The 16,415-nt window shown below is 52.3% G+C and overlaps 1 protein-coding gene across 6 annotated transcripts in view; it reads left to right on the forward strand.

Moving 5' to 3' along the window:
• LARGE1 (LARGE xylosyl- and glucuronyltransferase 1) overlaps positions 1–16,415 on the forward strand; it is a 439,612-nt gene that overhangs the window by 27,137 nt on the left and 396,060 nt on the right. The window contains exon 1 of one of the 6 annotated variants that reach the window (XM_053661537.1): positions 14,576–14,654. The exons of the other annotated variants lie outside the window; for them this stretch is intronic. The gene's annotated coding sequence lies outside the window, so the exon portion shown is untranslated. Of the gene's footprint in view, positions 1–14,575; positions 14,655–16,415 lie in introns of those variants that run through there. 6 annotated transcript variants of the gene reach the window in all.

The following is a 16,415-nucleotide window of genomic DNA, read 5'->3' on the forward strand; positions in this document are numbered from 1 at the left end:
CTCGTTAGAACTGTGCCAACAACTCCGGGTTCCTGAGATTCTTTCCTGGTGACTCTCAGCAACCCAGATCCGAACCCCAGCCCCTTCACTTACCTATGAGAGTTTGGGGAAGTTCCTTAGGAGCTTTCCAGGCTTCTGCCCCGTCACCTGTGAAATAGGGGTAGAATCCACATCCTAGAGTTGTACAGATGCATTTGTTAAAATATATCTAGGATTTTTCTTTTTGTTTTAGCACTAGCAATGTGTCTGGCATTCTTTTTAACCTGGGTGTGAGCGGGGTTTTTTGACGTTTTGAATCCTTACGAAAAGCCCTATGGGAGAACCATGATGATGGCCCCCACTTTCTAGCTGGCCTTCCCCAACTTGCCCAGGGCCACAGGGCTGGTTAGGGGAGAGACCAGGATTGGAGCGCCCAGAGTCCTGCTCTCAGCCCCCAAGCTGTGCTGACTGTTCCTAGAACCTGGCAGGTGCCCGCAGGTCCTTAGTTCCCCATTTCTTCTCTCTTTTTCAAATTGATTGATCGTAGCGAGAGAAAAAGAGGGAGAGGGAGGGAGAGAGAGAAAAAGAGAGACAAAGAAACATAGATTTCTTGTTCCACTTATTTATGCATTCATTTGTTTGTTCTTGTATGTGCTCTGACTGGGGATCCAACCTGCAACCTTGGTGTATCAGGATGGTGCTCCAACCACCTGAGCAGCCCGGCGAGGCCCCGCCCTCTTCTCTCCTTGGCAGACCTGACTGCCCTTGTTCTCTCCCCATCCTGGGCAGACAGTGGTTCTGTGTTCATGGGAAGGCTGGGTGGGCTCCTGGCATCTATGTGTCAGGCACCTGGGGGCTCCCTTTCAGCGCTGGCAGGACCAGTAATCTGTGTTTGCCTGAGCATTTATCATCTGTTTACCCTCTGAGATCGCACACTTCACCTGGAGCAGAGGGTATGTCTGTTTTCCCAGACCACACTGTGTTCCTGGCATGGAGTTTGGTACTTTGTCCATGTCAAACACTCCGTGAATATTGAATGAATGAGTAGGTTTCCATTCACCCCTGTCTTCTGGTCACTGGGGACCACCCTTCAGTCAAGACCCCATTCTTGAGCAGCTGACTCAGCCAGCAGCTTGAGCCTGTCTGTTCTGCTGACAGACAGGGTGTGGTCTGTGTTCTGTAGGCGAAGCTTCCTTTCCTTTCTGCTGCTGAGCCCCAGTGGGACCCCCAGCAAACACCAAGGCCCAGAGCCCACCTCCCTACATCGATGCTCCCAGCCAAGGGTGTTGACGTGATAGAGACCCTACTTGAGAACCTCTGACTTCCGACTCTGCTAGAACTTCAGAGGAGGCCAAGAAAAAAAGTTTAGGGAAACCGTTTTTGCAGAGTTTTCAAGTCTATATTCTTCGAGCTCTGATCTTTCAAACATATGAATGGATGGACTCCAGAGGGTAGGCTTTCTTTTCTCCCACTGGAAAAGAAAATGTCACAAATGGTCCTAAGGCGTGATGGTCATGCACAAAAGCCTGCCTGGCCCAGCAGGGAGCCAAATTCCTGGACCCGTGCCACGGAATTGTCAGACAGCCACCCTTGCAAACTCGACACAATTAAAACGAGAAGATGATACAATTGAATAAGAATCTTTTACATTTATATTGAATGAGGAGGCTTGAGGGGAAAGCTTCTATAATTAAAAGGAGAGCCGTGACGCTTCTGAAGGCAACTGGGTAAGAATTTTAGAGCCCCTGTCCGCAGCGCTGAATTCTACTTCGGAGTCTGGGGCTTTGGGGGAATGAGGTGTGGTGCTGGGCGGAGCCCAAGCTGTAGGGTCAGGCAGACCTCGATTTAAATCGGGCACTTGAGTAAGTGTGCGGCTGACTCTTAAGTAAGCTGCTGAAAACACCACCAGTTTTCTCGTCTCTCAAATGGGTGAGATCCTTGACAAGACTGCTGTGAGTCATGTGTGTGAGGCTATATTTGACGGTGCTGCTTTGTAGGTCATGGGGCTCAGGGCGGGTCAGCCCCTCCTCACCCCGGTCTGGGATCTGAATACTTGCTGGGACTAGCAACGTTATTACATTTACCCACTGCACACACACCGCACTGGGATGCGAGAAGGGTGGAGAGGCTGTTGGAAATGCAGCAAGGAGGCATGTTTTTGTAGATTCTAGAAGACTCGAACCAAATGGGAGGGAAGAAGGCAACTTAGTTTCTAGGAGTCTGTTTTTCAAACAGCTTTCCTTGGTGGGCTTGCAGGTGTTCGCTGAGACGTTTTTTTGTAATTAAATTTTTTTCATTTCTACTTTTTTAAATTGACATTTTGATGCCATCTCAAATTAATATGACTGTCTTCTGGGTCATCTGCATGAGCACTTAGAACCAGGCACTGGCCCTGCCTCGGCACCAGGGAGTCACTGCTTTGGCATCGAATGATGCCTCTTTAATTGTGGAACACTCGCGAGGGGACACAGGTGGCTTCCTGTGTGAAGAAGGCACGAAACTGGGGGCCCCAACCTCAGAACAGCCGGCTGACGTGGGCAGAGCGAACCAGTCTCCCCCGGGAAAGTGGTTCTTTATCTACCATCCTGTGAAGTTCATCTAGACTTGTACAGGTGTTGAGCTTAATTTTTAAAAAGGCACCTCGCGAGTGTGTGCTGCTCCCAGGATTGTGGCAGAGCCAGGGGGCCTGGGCATTGCCGCTTTGCGTGACACTCAAGGGCTCCTTCTCTTTGCCAGGAATTCTGCCCCCTGTCCCCCCATAACTCCTGCTCTCACCTCAGTTTATTTACCACTTCCTCAACCTTCTCTCAACACCTTGCCCAGGTCAAAATGTACTTTCTGTGTTTTTAAAGACCTTTGAGGCAGTTTTCCCAGTTGATTTTGGCAGCTTCTCTGAGATGTTTTGTTTAATTTCTCTCTTTGGTTGCCGGTGATTGCTGGACCGGAAGCTTCTCTCTGTAATCTGCCGTACCCAGTACAGTGCCTGGCACTTGGCACTCAGTAACTATCTGTTATTTAAATATATTTTTTTAATTTTAACGTTTTACAGTTTAGTGTTTAAATAGCATTGAAATTAAAACTATTTAAGCTAAAACCAGGGTTCCTGCCAACCTCTTTTCCACACACGTGGCCCTGGTCACTCAAGTTCAAGGAACACTGTGTAAGAGGAGTTACTTGAAGGGGGGTGGCCGAGCTCTGGGGTGAAGCAGGAAGTAGGAATGTATCGGTCCAGGTGTCCCTGCTGAGCACCTGGGGGCAGGGCTGCCCTGGGCCAGGATCCCAGCTTATAATTCACCTTGGCCATTCACTTACCTGAGATGTTAATGGGGGGACTTTGTAATTCAGGGCCACTGTTTCTGGCTTTGGTGTCTCCCGAAAGGTCATGGTAAAGGCTGCATTCCTGTCCTTCATGATTTGGGGAGACCTGGGCTGCACGTGAGTAGAGACTTGTGTGGCTCAGGTGAAACGCACTGGGCCCTGGCCGGTGGCTGCGTTTCTTACATCTACAGCTCAGCCTCACCGTGGTCAGGGCTCCCTGGAGTTCTTTATACTCATAGCTTTGTCTTAACAGCCTTTACAGGTCACAGAGCACATCAGCAGGCTGTTTATTGTTCTGCCTGTATCACAAGGTCCTTCCCACAACCATGTGATGTCCAGGAGGGATTCACAGTCCCATTTTGCAGATGAACAACAGACTGAGGCTTAGAGGGGATTCATTGGAACTTGGGGCCTAGGACTTCAGGTCTTGTGGCCTGTCCACTGCCTTCGCCATCCAAGGGAAGGGTGTTCGCCTTCTCTGGGCTCCTGGGCTCCAGTCTGGGCTCCAGTCCCTGAGAGGTTCACCCAGGACACCAGTTTGCAAACACGTGGGTCAGTAGCAACTTCATTTTATTTTCAGTAACTTAAAAGGGAGTAGTTTCTGCTCAGTTCTATGAAAGAATAAACACCCTTGTGCCAAGCAAAACTGGCCTTGAACGCAGGCTTCGTCACAGCCCGGCTTGAGTGGGTTACCTGTCATCCGAGCCTCCACCTCCACGCAGGTAGAACGGGGACTCCAGGGTTTGGTCAGAACAGGGGGACGAGAGGAGTTAGCATCTGAAAGCTGCCTCACTCGGCTCTCACACCCATTCCAGTCATTGTTCTCATTTCCCCAAGGTTTTTGCTGCCCTTTTATTAACTGTTTTGTGTTGTTTTGTTTTGTTTTAGTGGAAAACTTCGCAGAAGCACATGTTGTTGGTACTGTCACGGGCTCGGGTTCAGGTTCAGAGTGACAACGGCTTTTATGCTTGGCAGGCACCTCAGAAGCTGTAGGGAGCTCAGGATTCCAAGAAAAGGAAGGGGGTTGCCCTGAGCAGTCAGGAAGCCTAGAGGTGCTCTGGTCGTTGTCCCTCGGAGATGAGGGTTGGCTTTTGGAGTCAGTGTGTGTGTTTCCCTAAGATGGTGATTTGCGGGAGGTGGGAGGCCTCCCTTCCCCTGGGCAGACAGATTAAAAGGCCGGGTGCCAGCCCCGGGCAGTGTAAGCGGTGACCTCAAGAATCTGGCAGCTCTGCGGGATGGTGGCATGCAGCCTTTCAGGGCCTCCCCCATATGGCCTTGCCTGGTCTCCCACAGACTGATCCCTTGCTTAGCTGTGACATTCCAGCCAAACTCAACAGTTGCTCGGATGTGGCAAGTGCTTTCCCACGTCAGGTCCTTTGCCTGGGCTGGCACGGTGCTAGGGCCTCAGAAGGAAGGTGGGGTTTCACAAGGTGGCAGCCGACTCACCCGACTCGGAGCTGTGTGTGAAGGCCACACTCTTCAGTGCCACCCGAGGAAGGAGGTCCCACGTACGGTGGCCCAGGATGGTCTTTGCAAATGTCCAAGTGCTTTGACCGGCGTGTGCCCAGCAGCCTGGAGGGATGGCTCAGAAATGACTGGTAAATGGAGTCAAGCATTGTGGACGGAGGCCCGTTGTGCGGGCCGAGTTCCTGCCCTCGGGGAGCTTGCGCTGTGGTTGAGGGTGAGCCAGCTGGGCTGGGAGCCAAGGCCACCCGAGGCTAGACCTGCATGCAGATCTTTTGTTTGTGTGTTTGTCTCTGTTCAGCACACAAATATCTACTGAGCACGACTGTATGTGAGGCTCTGCTCTGGGGCCGTGGTTCTGGCAGTTAACCGGGTGGCCAGAGACCCTGTCCTCAGGGACCTTATGTTCTGGTCGAGGGAGGTGGACTGAGAAACAAAAGAACTAGAACACCGAGTCTCTTGTGGAATCGCAGTACATTCTTCATGCACCATATTTGCTCCATGTAACGTGCGCCTGTGTAGAATGTGCACCCACGCTTTTGGCCCAAACTTTCAGGAAAAAGAAGTTTCATCTTAATTTCTTAATTCCGTTTTTATTTATTTATATTTAGATACTTGTTTTTTTGCATTCTAAAAGAATTTTAGCATTTATTTTTTAATGTATTATAGAAATTTTATGTAACAGATAATTACAGAAAACAAGAGCAGATACAAGGTGTTTCAGGCACAACCCATGTATAATGCGCCTCCTTATTTTTCCCTAAAAAATTTGGGCAAAAAAAATGTGTGCAAAATATGGTATTTTCTCACAAGTACGATGGGATGAAAGAAAGCCTAGGTGGGTGGGAGGCGGGGGGTTGGGTATGTGTGGGGGGGGTTATAATGTGGGGGGGCAGAGTTTGCAGGTTTAAGTTGGTTACGGAGGGATTCTCAGAGAAGGTGATTTGAGCCAACACCTGAGAAGGTGAAGGAGTGAGTTATGGGGATGCCTGGGGAAAGAGCTGAGGCTGAGGTCGGTGCAAAGGCCCTGTGGCCACTTCTCAGCTGCTAATTAGAGACCTTAAGGAGGTTTAGTGGCTAGAAGAGAGGGAGCGAGGAGGAGAGTAGCCGGGGATGAGGTCAGAGAGAAATGGGGGCCCAGTTGTCCAGGTCTGGTGGGCTGGGGGCCATGGGGGGAGTGGCATGAACCCACTCATTTATGAGGGTCACAGGGCTGTCGCAAGGTGGCAGCCAAGCATCGGCCTGGCTGCGAGTGGCAGGCAGTTCCCTCGGCACAGCCTGGTCCTGGAGGCTCATGCTCGGCCCGTCCACCATCTCCCACGGGAAAGGTCCTGCGTGGCTGTGACGGAAACGTTGACAGCCGGTTCCCCCTGCACAGGCCCCTCCGGTGCGGGCGGCCCCGGCGATCCTTCCAGATGCTCTGACCCAACCTCCTTGTGTTAATGATTCAGAAATGGAGGCCCAAAGTAACGAGTTTTCTCATTTTCAACATAATTCATCCCTCTCGTGTGTCATGCCTCACGGCCCCTGTGGATTTGTGACGAGGCTGGGGTGATTTGTGGTCCAATGTGAGGAAAATTGGATTATGGAGCGATAAATTAAAAGAGTGCTCCATCAGTCCGCTGAAATCTCCATAATTTGGGGCCCTCGCAGTTCAAGGTAATCTTAGCGAAGAAAGTCGAAGAACAAGGGAAGCAAATGAAAATTCCCACTCAGTCACATGCACCTGCCACCGTCAGGTCGCATCCTGGGAGTTGGCTCCAAATGCTGAGCGAGGTAATTAAGTGCGTTTGAGCGCTCTGGGTGACGTATGGGACTTCTATTTGCACAGCCCATTATGGGCCGTCTTCAGTTATTGTAGACGACCGAGGTCAGGGATGCTGTTCTGGTTTCACCTCTGATGAGATGAGACGGCCTTTGCCTTCCGGGATGAATTTCATCTCTGGTGTTTTTTTTCCTAAGCTTTAACAGCGCCCCCTGCTGGGAAGTCCCCTGACCAGCCTGTGCTTCCATCCCTGGCCCCTTCATGACAGCTGGGGACAAAGGTGGTTGCCTGTGCACAATCTGCATGGAAGTTCCACCGGCTTTATACACAGGCATTTCATTTTACTAGGTCACTGTCCTTTTTCACAAGCAGAAGGACGAGGAGAGTGGAAGGGCACGGGCGGATTTGCTGGCGTGGAAAGGGCAGTAGCCGCTACTCCGCAAATGTGCCGTGGGAGATGTTTCTTCCACGTCGCTGTCAGTCTTTGCTGTTACCGTCCCTGGTGTCCTGGAGAATAAGCCCCAGATGTCAGTGTTGACACGTTCACACACAGTAAGGGGTCCCCCACTGCTATTTCATTAGCTGCTCTCTGTGAACTTACTTCCCCAACCCTCACGCTTAACCTCAGTGACCTAGAGGGATCCTTTTCAAAACGGGACCCTGTGGGTCTGTATTCAGTATGCCAATCCCATAGAACTTTTCAAATGAGGGGTTTATACTTTGAGGATAAACTGAAAAACAGATAAGCAGAAGAACATCACTGTGATTCTTTGCTGTGATCCTTTGCAATTCAAACGTATGTTCCTAAAATAAGACCTGTGCATTGTAACCAGTTCCCCTCTCCCCTTGGGAGGGGGTCAGTTTATTACCCAGGCTCGAGAAACTTGGTTGTAGCCCTAACTGTTTCACTTTTTGTTTCTCAAGTTCCTCTCTCAGTGGTGGAGCTAGGGTCAGCCTTCCCACACAGATGCCCACCTTCCCTTTGAATCCCCCCACCTGCTCACCCCGGGAGCAGGAGGTGACTTCGCCTGGCAGTTCAGCGTGGGGACTCCAGCGGCTCCAGTGCCCACGGCAGCCTTTGAGCAGTCTTGCTTGTTGAGCTGGACGGTTAAACCGTGCAATGTGTCTTGTGCGCAGAACTCCTTTCCCAGCCCCAGGGGGCTCGTAACTGTGCTTCTAGAAACCTGGTGCATGCATGGGAAGGCATCTGGGAGGCTACAGACTTTCCATATGGGAGCCTGTCAGGGAACGTCATAGTGAGTCGGCGTGGCAGCCTCTGTGGCATCTTTATTGAATGTTAAAAAAAAAAAGAGAAGACGAAGAAGAAGCTGCTTATAGAGTAGAAGGGGACGATCTGGAAGGATAACATTTATTCTCTGCAAGCAGGAACCAGAAAAATATATCAACATATACAATAAACCTTTTTCTTTTTCTTCTGTCCCTTTGCTTCGGCACTTGCTGCCTGTGCCATAAATAAGAGAAGCAGAGGTGACAAAAAAGTTCTTGCAAAAAATTTTCCCAGCATTTGCAAGCAAGATCTAGCTGCGGGTTCCGATGACAGCATCTGCATGGGCTGAGTGTGGAAGGTTTGGTTAACAGTGTCGCAGAGGAAGGCAGGCTTCCATTGCCAGAGGCAGCTCTGTCTTGCTCAAGTGGCCAGCCTGTGGCGGGGTGTGGGAGGCTCAGCCAGGCCACCAGGAAGAGGTCTTCAGGTCCCGGATGTTGAGGACTGGGCTCGGCTTGTGCCGTGAGAAGCGGGTCTGCAGGTCTGAGTCTTAGCGCTCTGTCCTCTAGCATGGTGACCCTGGGCGAGGCTCTGGTCTGTTTCCCACTTGAGCTTCAGTTTCCTTGTCTGAGAGCTGGCATAAGAACAGCAGCCTCACGGGATGGTGAGGGGCTCCAATGAGAAAGTACGACCAAGTTCCCTCCCACACGTGTCTGCTGCGTGGAAGCCGTGGGTGGCCGAGATTTCGGTCAAGACTGTGCTCCCATCTGGTCTGACTTAGGCCCACGTATTCAGAAAGAGGTGGCCCGTCGTTCAGGGTCCAGAAGGCTGTGAGAGTCTGTCTTTTGCTTCAGCTTAAACCTGTTTTTTTGGCCACCCAGAAATGCTTTCCTGCTAGCGTGGGTGGGCAAAATTAGGAGTGCTTGATTAACCCAGCAATTAATAAAAGCCGAGAGGTGACAATTGCTGTTACCAAGCTACAGTCAAAAGCGATGTCCTTGGCCTCTCTCCATGCAAACAGATTGGTGGAGAAGCTCCCAGTGGGGAGGAACATCGGGACACAGAACTGGGAAGCTGGTTGAGAAAAGGTGCTCAGAACAAAAAGCCAGGGTGTCAGGATGGGCTGGTCAGTTGATTATTTCATTCAAGCAACAGATTTTTTTTTTAGTAACTCCTATGTGCCTGATGATACTGGACCAGCAACCCAGTATCCTATGCAGATGAGTGATAGCTTCTCCTGCAAGGAGTCTCAGAGTGAGGGTGGAGGTAACAGACCCATAAGCAATGTGTTCTAACATTTTGTGGTGAGTACAAGATAGATGGTGTGTATCGTTCTGGGGTGACCAAAGGAAGGAATGGTTTTCTGAGAGGAGGAAGAGCCGTACTGATTTACAGAAAGGGTGGTCGGAGCCAGACTCGCCGGTGGACAAGGCCATCTGAGCACGGGGTACGGCCAGAGCCGGAGCCCACTGACAGCTGAGTGATGGGGCAAGTTACTGAGCCTTCCTAGGAGCTGGTTTCCTCATCTGTGAACTGGGTGTTGAAAAATCCATGTCTCAAGGGGTGATGGGAGGATTCCTTCTTTGATCATGTGAGGCACGGCGTGCTTGGCCTGTGGCAACCCCCGCTGCTGCACTCAGACGCCATGCGTCACTATTTTCCCTCTGCAAACGGTCACCCACACCCTGTTGAAGCCATGTCCGCCCTCCAGGTGTCCAACAGTCTTACTCTTTAAAACGCAGCCACCCATTGGTCATGCTGGTGGCAATGGCTGGATGTGAGCTCTTCATTCTTTCCCGGGGTGATGGCGTGGAGGGGCCACTGCTTTAAGGACATGTTGAGCAGTAGGGGCGAGCTAGCGTGTCCAGCCCTGGGGAGAACGCAGCATCTCATTGGGGCTGGAGGCGGCTAGGGGCTCTCCTGGTAGTCAGCCACGTGGCCTTAGGCAAGCCACTTCCATCACGCCCAGTTGCTTTACCCGTGAAATTTTGCCTGAAATGTATTCATGTGTCAAGAGGAAACATTATCTTAAGAACTGGAATGAAGATGCCTTTGAAGGAGGGAACTACTTTAGTGTAGGAAAATGCCTTGATAACCTTAGAACAGCACTGCCCAATAGAAATATAATACAGCACCACATAAAGGCTTCAATTTTCTAGTGGCCACATTAAAAAAAAAAAGTAAAAGAACGTAGGTGAAGTTAGATTTAGCAATATGTTGCATTTAGGTCAGTATAACCAAAAAATGTTAAGAAATTACCAAGGTATTTACATTCTTCATTTCAAACTAGGGTCTTTGAGATCTGCTGCATGTCATGCATTTATTGCACAGTTCCATTCAGACAGTCATGTTTTAAGTGTTCAAGGGCCGCATGTGGCTTATGGCGACCGAATTGGACAGTATGGGTCTGGGGGGCGGGGGGTGAGGCCAAGCCGTAGATCAGGTGACTACAAGGAAAACGAGTTTCCTTCCTCCCTTCTCTCTTGTCCTCATTCCTCCGTCTCTCTCTCTCTCTCGTCGCTCTTTGGTTCTTCCCTTTCCTGAGAGGGGTGAGGCGATGACTGCCCAGGGGAGGCCACAGCGGAGGCCTGGGGTTCCGGATTCCTGTGGAAAATGAAGGCTGGGGTACCCTCACTGGACTCCACAGAGACCGTGGAAGTGATAGCAGTGGAGGTGTGCCGAGTGCTCACTGTGTGCTGAGCTCTGTCCCAAGCATCTGACGGAATTCCTCTGATTTAATCCTCAGACTCCCTGAGAGGCCGTCATTTCTTCCATTGTGAAAATGGGGAAACTGAGGCATGAGGCGGTTGAGACATCCAGAGTCACACAGCCAAGGTTTAAACCCAGGCAATTTGTCCCCAGAGCCCTGCTGTGCTAGTTGCCACAGCAAATCTTGGAGGAAAATGAGCAAATCTTAGACAAGGCTTTGGGCTTCCATCTGGCATGACCCGACTGGTGTGCAGCAGAGGGCCTGGGGCAGGAAGGCCCGCCTCTTGCCCCCAGGGAGCATCCGGACAAGCCTGAACCTTGCAACAGTGTTAAGGTGACATCACATGGCCAATGCACCACCCTGGGCATCGTGCACACAGTGGGGCCTCAATAAGTGGCACCTGTCCCCCTCTCTTCAGGCTCGCAATATAAGCTTTTTTTTTTTTTTTTTTAAAGAAGAGGCTTTCTTAGTTTTTGTTCATATCTCGATCCATCCCTGGTACATCTTAGCCGCTCAGTGAATATTTGTGGAAGTCAGCGGGGCTGCGCTGGCATCACCGGGTGGGACGGTCCCCAGTCCACTGTGGGGCCCGACGGCAGCACTGTGCCGTCGTGCGGTGGCCTTGTAGTTACAGCCCCGGGGGAAGGGGCTCGGGTGGGACGAGGACCTGCGCCTTCAGATTCAGAGTTTTTACTTTGAGCTAAAGACTGGCCAGCTTACGTGTCCTATGCGAAAGCTGTTTCTGGTTTGTTTTCCTAGGAAATTTTCTAAAAAGATTGTATTTACTTATTTTTAGAGAGAGGGAAAGGGAGGTGAGAAAGGGAGAGAAACATAGATGTGTGAGAGAAACTTCTGTTGGTTGCCTCTCGCTTGCCTCTCCCTGGGACCTGGCTTATAACCCAGGCACGTTCTCCCAACTGGGAATTGAACTGGCAGCCTTTGGTTTCACAGGCAGGTGCTCAATCTGCTGAGCCACACCCGCCAGGGCATGTCTTTCTAGTAAATTTTAAAAGTTGAAATAGAGCATTATAGGAGCAGTCAAGTACAGAATGCATAAGTGTGCAGCTTGGTGTATTTTCACAAAGGGAATCCACCTTCCTAGCCGGCTCCCACATCAAGAAACAGGACATCCCAGCAGCACTCCGCCCACTGTCCCTTTGCCCACTCCCTGGGAATCGTCGTCCCGACTTCTGACTGCATAGGCTGCCTTCACTTCTGAGCAAGTCCCAGGAATTGGAGTTTGGGCACCTGGTTTGTTTCAGCCCCGTGTCCCTGGTGCTCTCCAGGGTTGGTTTCTCTCTAACCTGGTTCTCGTGTCCATCGTGTAGGTGAGAAACTGAGGCTCACGGAAGTCCTGCCACATGCCCCGGTCTTGTGGCCCGAGAACGGATGAGGGCTTCACACCCAGAGCTCTCTTGCCCCTGCATTGTCTTCTCTGACCTGTTGTCTGAAATCCACAGGCTGAGGCTGAGACTGCAGGACGGATCAGCGTCTGGGGCGGGGGCTCGAGGGCAGCTGCTGTGGTGCTGCAGAGGAGGGACCAGCCGTGCCCTTAGTCCCCCCTTAGAGCCCAGGGCGCTGATTTATTTCTAAGGCACGCTCCCAAGCCCAGGGGGACTGAAGGCCACCCCTTAGCTGCCAGAGTGGCCTGGCTGGCGGAGCCCACCCGGGATGGGGCTGCAGGAGGCTTCAGCATGTGGGGCAGGTGGGGTCCTTGTCGCCCCCTGATCCCTACCTCTGCTTCTGCTGACAAGCATGCTAGGCTCTGGCAAAGGAAGCTGACAATTAAATAAATTCAAACAGCTTCCTGCTACCCAAGTGCACGCTTCGGGTGCTGCCAGGTGTGAGCTGCGCTTACTGATCTCCTGCTCTGAGGCCTGCCTGGGCCGCCGCCTTGCGTTTCAGCACCGGCCAACGCTCAGCGGATGGAGCCGGCGTGGGAGGTGAGCAGGGCTGTCTCTGCCCGGCCTGGGGCCGCTCGGAAGTGGTTGGAGGTGGGCATATGGATTTCAGGCTGAGGAGCTTCTCTCTCTGTGGCACAGCCCTCTGCCCCCACCATTCCTCAGTCAAGAGGGACAGGTGGTGGCTGGCATTCTGCAGTTGGCCCTGGCCACAGAGCGATTCGCCAACTATTCTGGAATGCAGATACCCCCAGCCCTTCTGGCTCGGAGAAAGCCGCTTGACCCGTTAAACCTCACGCAGGCGGTTTCCCAGCCGGGCTTTCTCTCCCATACGAGGGTGGTAGACCACGGGCGGAGATAAAGGCTATTACACTGGGTTCAGTGCCTTTAGGACTGAAATTCAAAAAGGCGAAACAAAGTCATCCTTCCGGGCAATGATTCTTATGAAAATAAAGCCAACCTTATTCTAATGCTGCTGGTGAGTGAGTTTGCTCAGCGGTTTATTCTTCACTGGCCGTGGGGCCTGGCGTCGGAGACGGGAAGGTGTAACTGCAGCCGGGTGGTCTGTCGGTTAACCCTGCCTTCTCTGCTCGGCTGGGTGACCTTGGGCCTGTTACTCGCCTCTGTCCATCTGTGAAGTGGAGATCGCAGCGGCCACTGCCTCTGGGGGCTGTGTTCATGTTCACGTGGGTGGCCATGTGGTGTGTTGAAGTCTCGGCGAACATTCGTGTGGCGATGATGATGAGGAGGACACACGCAGTTCATCACAGTCTCTGAGCAATCTGGTGTGTGCGAGACAGGCTGGCGCTTCTAGTTTACACACAGGGAAACTGAGGCACGCCCAGGGCCAGTGTGCGGCCCCAGGCCTCACAGCCAGGAAGCAGCGGAGGCGACCTTTGAAGCCGGAGCTGTCTGGGTGCAGGGCTTCCGGCGTGTGGCGGGGACCGCCAGCGCAGTTGGCTTACCCAGGATGCCTCGCCTGAGGGTTACACGTACTTCCGAAACAGCACCTTCCCACCCACAAAAAAACCAGTTCCAGTACAAACAGGACAGATTTAGTTATTTTATACCCATGTACAATAATAAGCGTGGTCAGTGTTCGTTGCGTGAATTGTCCCATGTCTGTCGCTGTGTTTCCTTTGCTCAGTTGTTTGGGTCAAGTCCTGAGACCTCTGTGGAGTTTTGAGGTCAGATACGGGTGGAGCTGTGTCTTTTCTCGCCATGGCTGATGTGCTCCTGGAAGACGGAACCCTGGCTGAGTGAGGACAGTCACCGTGCAATCCTACGGGCAGCAAAGACCCCCTCTGATGTCTGCTCCCCGCACCCTGCCTGGGAGGCGTGTCCACAGCCCGGGCTGGCCGTGCCCCTCTGATCTCTAGCGCCTTCCATGGCTCATCCTCAGGAATCTTCACAAAGGAGCCGGGAAAGATGAGGTTTTGGCTTTGACGAAGGTAGCACAGTCTGTGGAAATAATGTACCATTTTTTCATCTAAGTTCCCTGAGTGGAGGCAGGGAAATAGAAGGCCAGAGAGGCATAAAGAAGGAGGGAGAGGGATAAAAAGGTAGCCCGGGGAGGGGCCCTGTACTGGGACAGGTGACATGAGAAGGCAGGCAGGACGGGAGTGGGAGGGGCGGAGCAGGCGGAGGGTGAAGGATGGCACGTGAAGGTGCCCGGGTCCTGCAGGTTTAGTGCCAGAGTGGATTACAGGCCCCCTGATGGGTGCCCTTGACCGGCCAACTAAGGCCCACTGTTGGCCACACAGCGGATCCCTGGCAGAGCTTCCCGCACTAATTCGGTGCTCCTTGGTTGTGCCATGTCAGCACTGAGGGTGGCGAGGAGGGGGGCGGAGGGAGCCGGAGCCTGCCGACCCAGTCTGGCTCAGTGGTTTGGTTGGGGTGACTGTGCTCAGGCCCCCTGTTGGGTGCCCTCATGCATCAGAGCTTCCCTGGGGGTGCCCGGCCTTCAGGGCTGAGCGGGGCTGGGGGAGGTCACCGCTGGGCACCATTCAGCAGAGACCACACAGACTCCATGGTGCGGCTCATGAGCCAGGAACAGCACATGCTAATGGAGGCTGCCTCTGTCGTGAGCCGCTCGTGCCAGGGGGGTTAAAAAAAGAACTACTCATGCCTGATCCAAGGGCTGTTTGTGGGCAGTGCAGAAATAATGAAGCCAAACAGAGTGGAGCCTTCTCAGCCACGAGGGTGCGCGCCCTCGCCGGGCCACGTCCTGCCAGCTCGCCGAGGTCAGCGTGGCTGGCAGAGGCAGCAGGACCGCCCTGCTGCAGGGCAGCGGTGAGTGGGCATGGTTTCTAGTGAAAGGGTCAGGCTTTCCTGTAAAATGTGTGTGCCTGTGTTTGTTTTCTCAGCTAGGTCGGTTCCAGGAGTCTTTGCCGGGGTCCCCACGTTCTCTCCAGGAAGACCAGCTCCCACTGGGAGCCCGGCTGGCCTCCCGCTGCCCCCACTCAGCATCTCTTCCACACGTGGCACGAGGACTTGTGTGGAAATTCAGGCCCAGGGACCTGAATGACTTGCTCAGAGCTTGTACCGCAGCTGTGGTGGCGGTGGCTACGGCAATGGAGAAGGGGAGCTGGTCTTAGTTTGCCTGGGCCCGAGTTAGAATCTGGGATGGTGAGGGCTGCTGTAACGACCCTAACGGCCAAGGTTTCTCATGTGTCTTCTCCGTTACTTACGTACGGTGTTCTGAGTGGCTCTGATGCACTCGATCTGGGAATGACTGTGAGGCAGACGCTGTCGTCCCTTTGACAGGGTGACAGAGGAAGGGTCACGTCAGAGCCTGCATTCTTTCCACTAGGCCATTGCCACGAGCTGGTGACCCTGCCAGCTCGAGGGTGTATGCGGTGACCCTGAGGGTGGGCGAGTGTGGCCGGCAGGAAGGTGGGTGCCAGGACACATCTCTGTTCTAGATCCTTCTCCCTTGGCTCCCAGGCTGCTTCATCTCCTCCATTGCTGACACACCTCCCACCCCTCTGCCTGCATTGTTTTTCCTACTGCTCTTTCCTCCTCGTTGATGGAGAAATAGCGTATTTCTGTATCAGCAAGTGAAGGAGAGTTGAGCTGAGTTAACGCTAGTAACTGATGACTAGTGATCTATTTATTTTAGTTCTGCAAGCCTCTGACCCTGAAAATATTTTTTCTTAAGGTGAAAAATGAACTCCATTCCCTTCATTATGAATTAGTATTTATGAAAATTGAATATGTCTGAATGTCCTGTATGTCACCACTGTGGTTCATGTTGTGAAAAACCCAGTATTTCAGAGAAAAGTTGCAGACAGAAGGAAAGAAAGGAGGAAGGAAGGAAGGAAAGAGGTGTGTGTGTGTGTGTGCGTGCGTGTGCAGGGGTGGTGTTGGTGTTAACCTTAAAATAAGAAAGAAGTATGAAGTGGAAGATGCACTTCAAATGTCACCTGCTTGGGGCAGGTTTGGTTACCTCTGCCCCCCATCCAGAAGCACCTTTGTTCTGATTTCAGTGGTAACTCTGGCCAGGGGGTATGGCCACTGGGCCATTTTCGGGTCCGTCCTGAGCCGGGGCTGTATCTTTTGCTGTCCCATTCCCTGACACAGTGCTGGCACCTAGTTGGTGCTCATTCGGTGTTTACTGAAATGACAGTCCATCAAAGCTTTGAGAGAGATGGGCTCTCTTTCACGCTGCCTGCTGGGTACTCTCAATAACCCAGTTACTCCTGTCCTGATTTCTCTGGTCCGTGTGGACCTGGGTCAGTTTTAACGGCTGCAATGAACTAATTTGAATTTAATTTGAACTAATGGGATGTGTGCAAGCCACTGCCCATTTAATTGAGTTTGTGTCACCAAACAGACGTTGAAAGGGCCCCTGAGTGCAGAGCATTCTGTTTGGCAGCTGGAATAGAAAGTTGAAAGAGAAGCCAAGGGTGTGGGCCTTGAAACCAGACCTCCAGGGTTCAAGGCCAGATTACACACTCTTTTGTGGCCTTCGGTGCTTGTAGTAGGTAAGAGCCAGATTCTGCATCTGGGTTTGAATCCTGACTCCATCACTTCTGAGCTATGTGACTTCAG

This window comes from Artibeus jamaicensis, unplaced genomic scaffold, assembly GCF_021234435.1.
Source record: "Artibeus jamaicensis isolate MK-2021 breed Jamaican fruit bat unplaced genomic scaffold, CSHL_Jam_final contig_233, whole genome shotgun sequence".
NCBI lineage: Eukaryota > Metazoa > Chordata > Mammalia > Chiroptera > Phyllostomidae > Artibeus > Artibeus jamaicensis.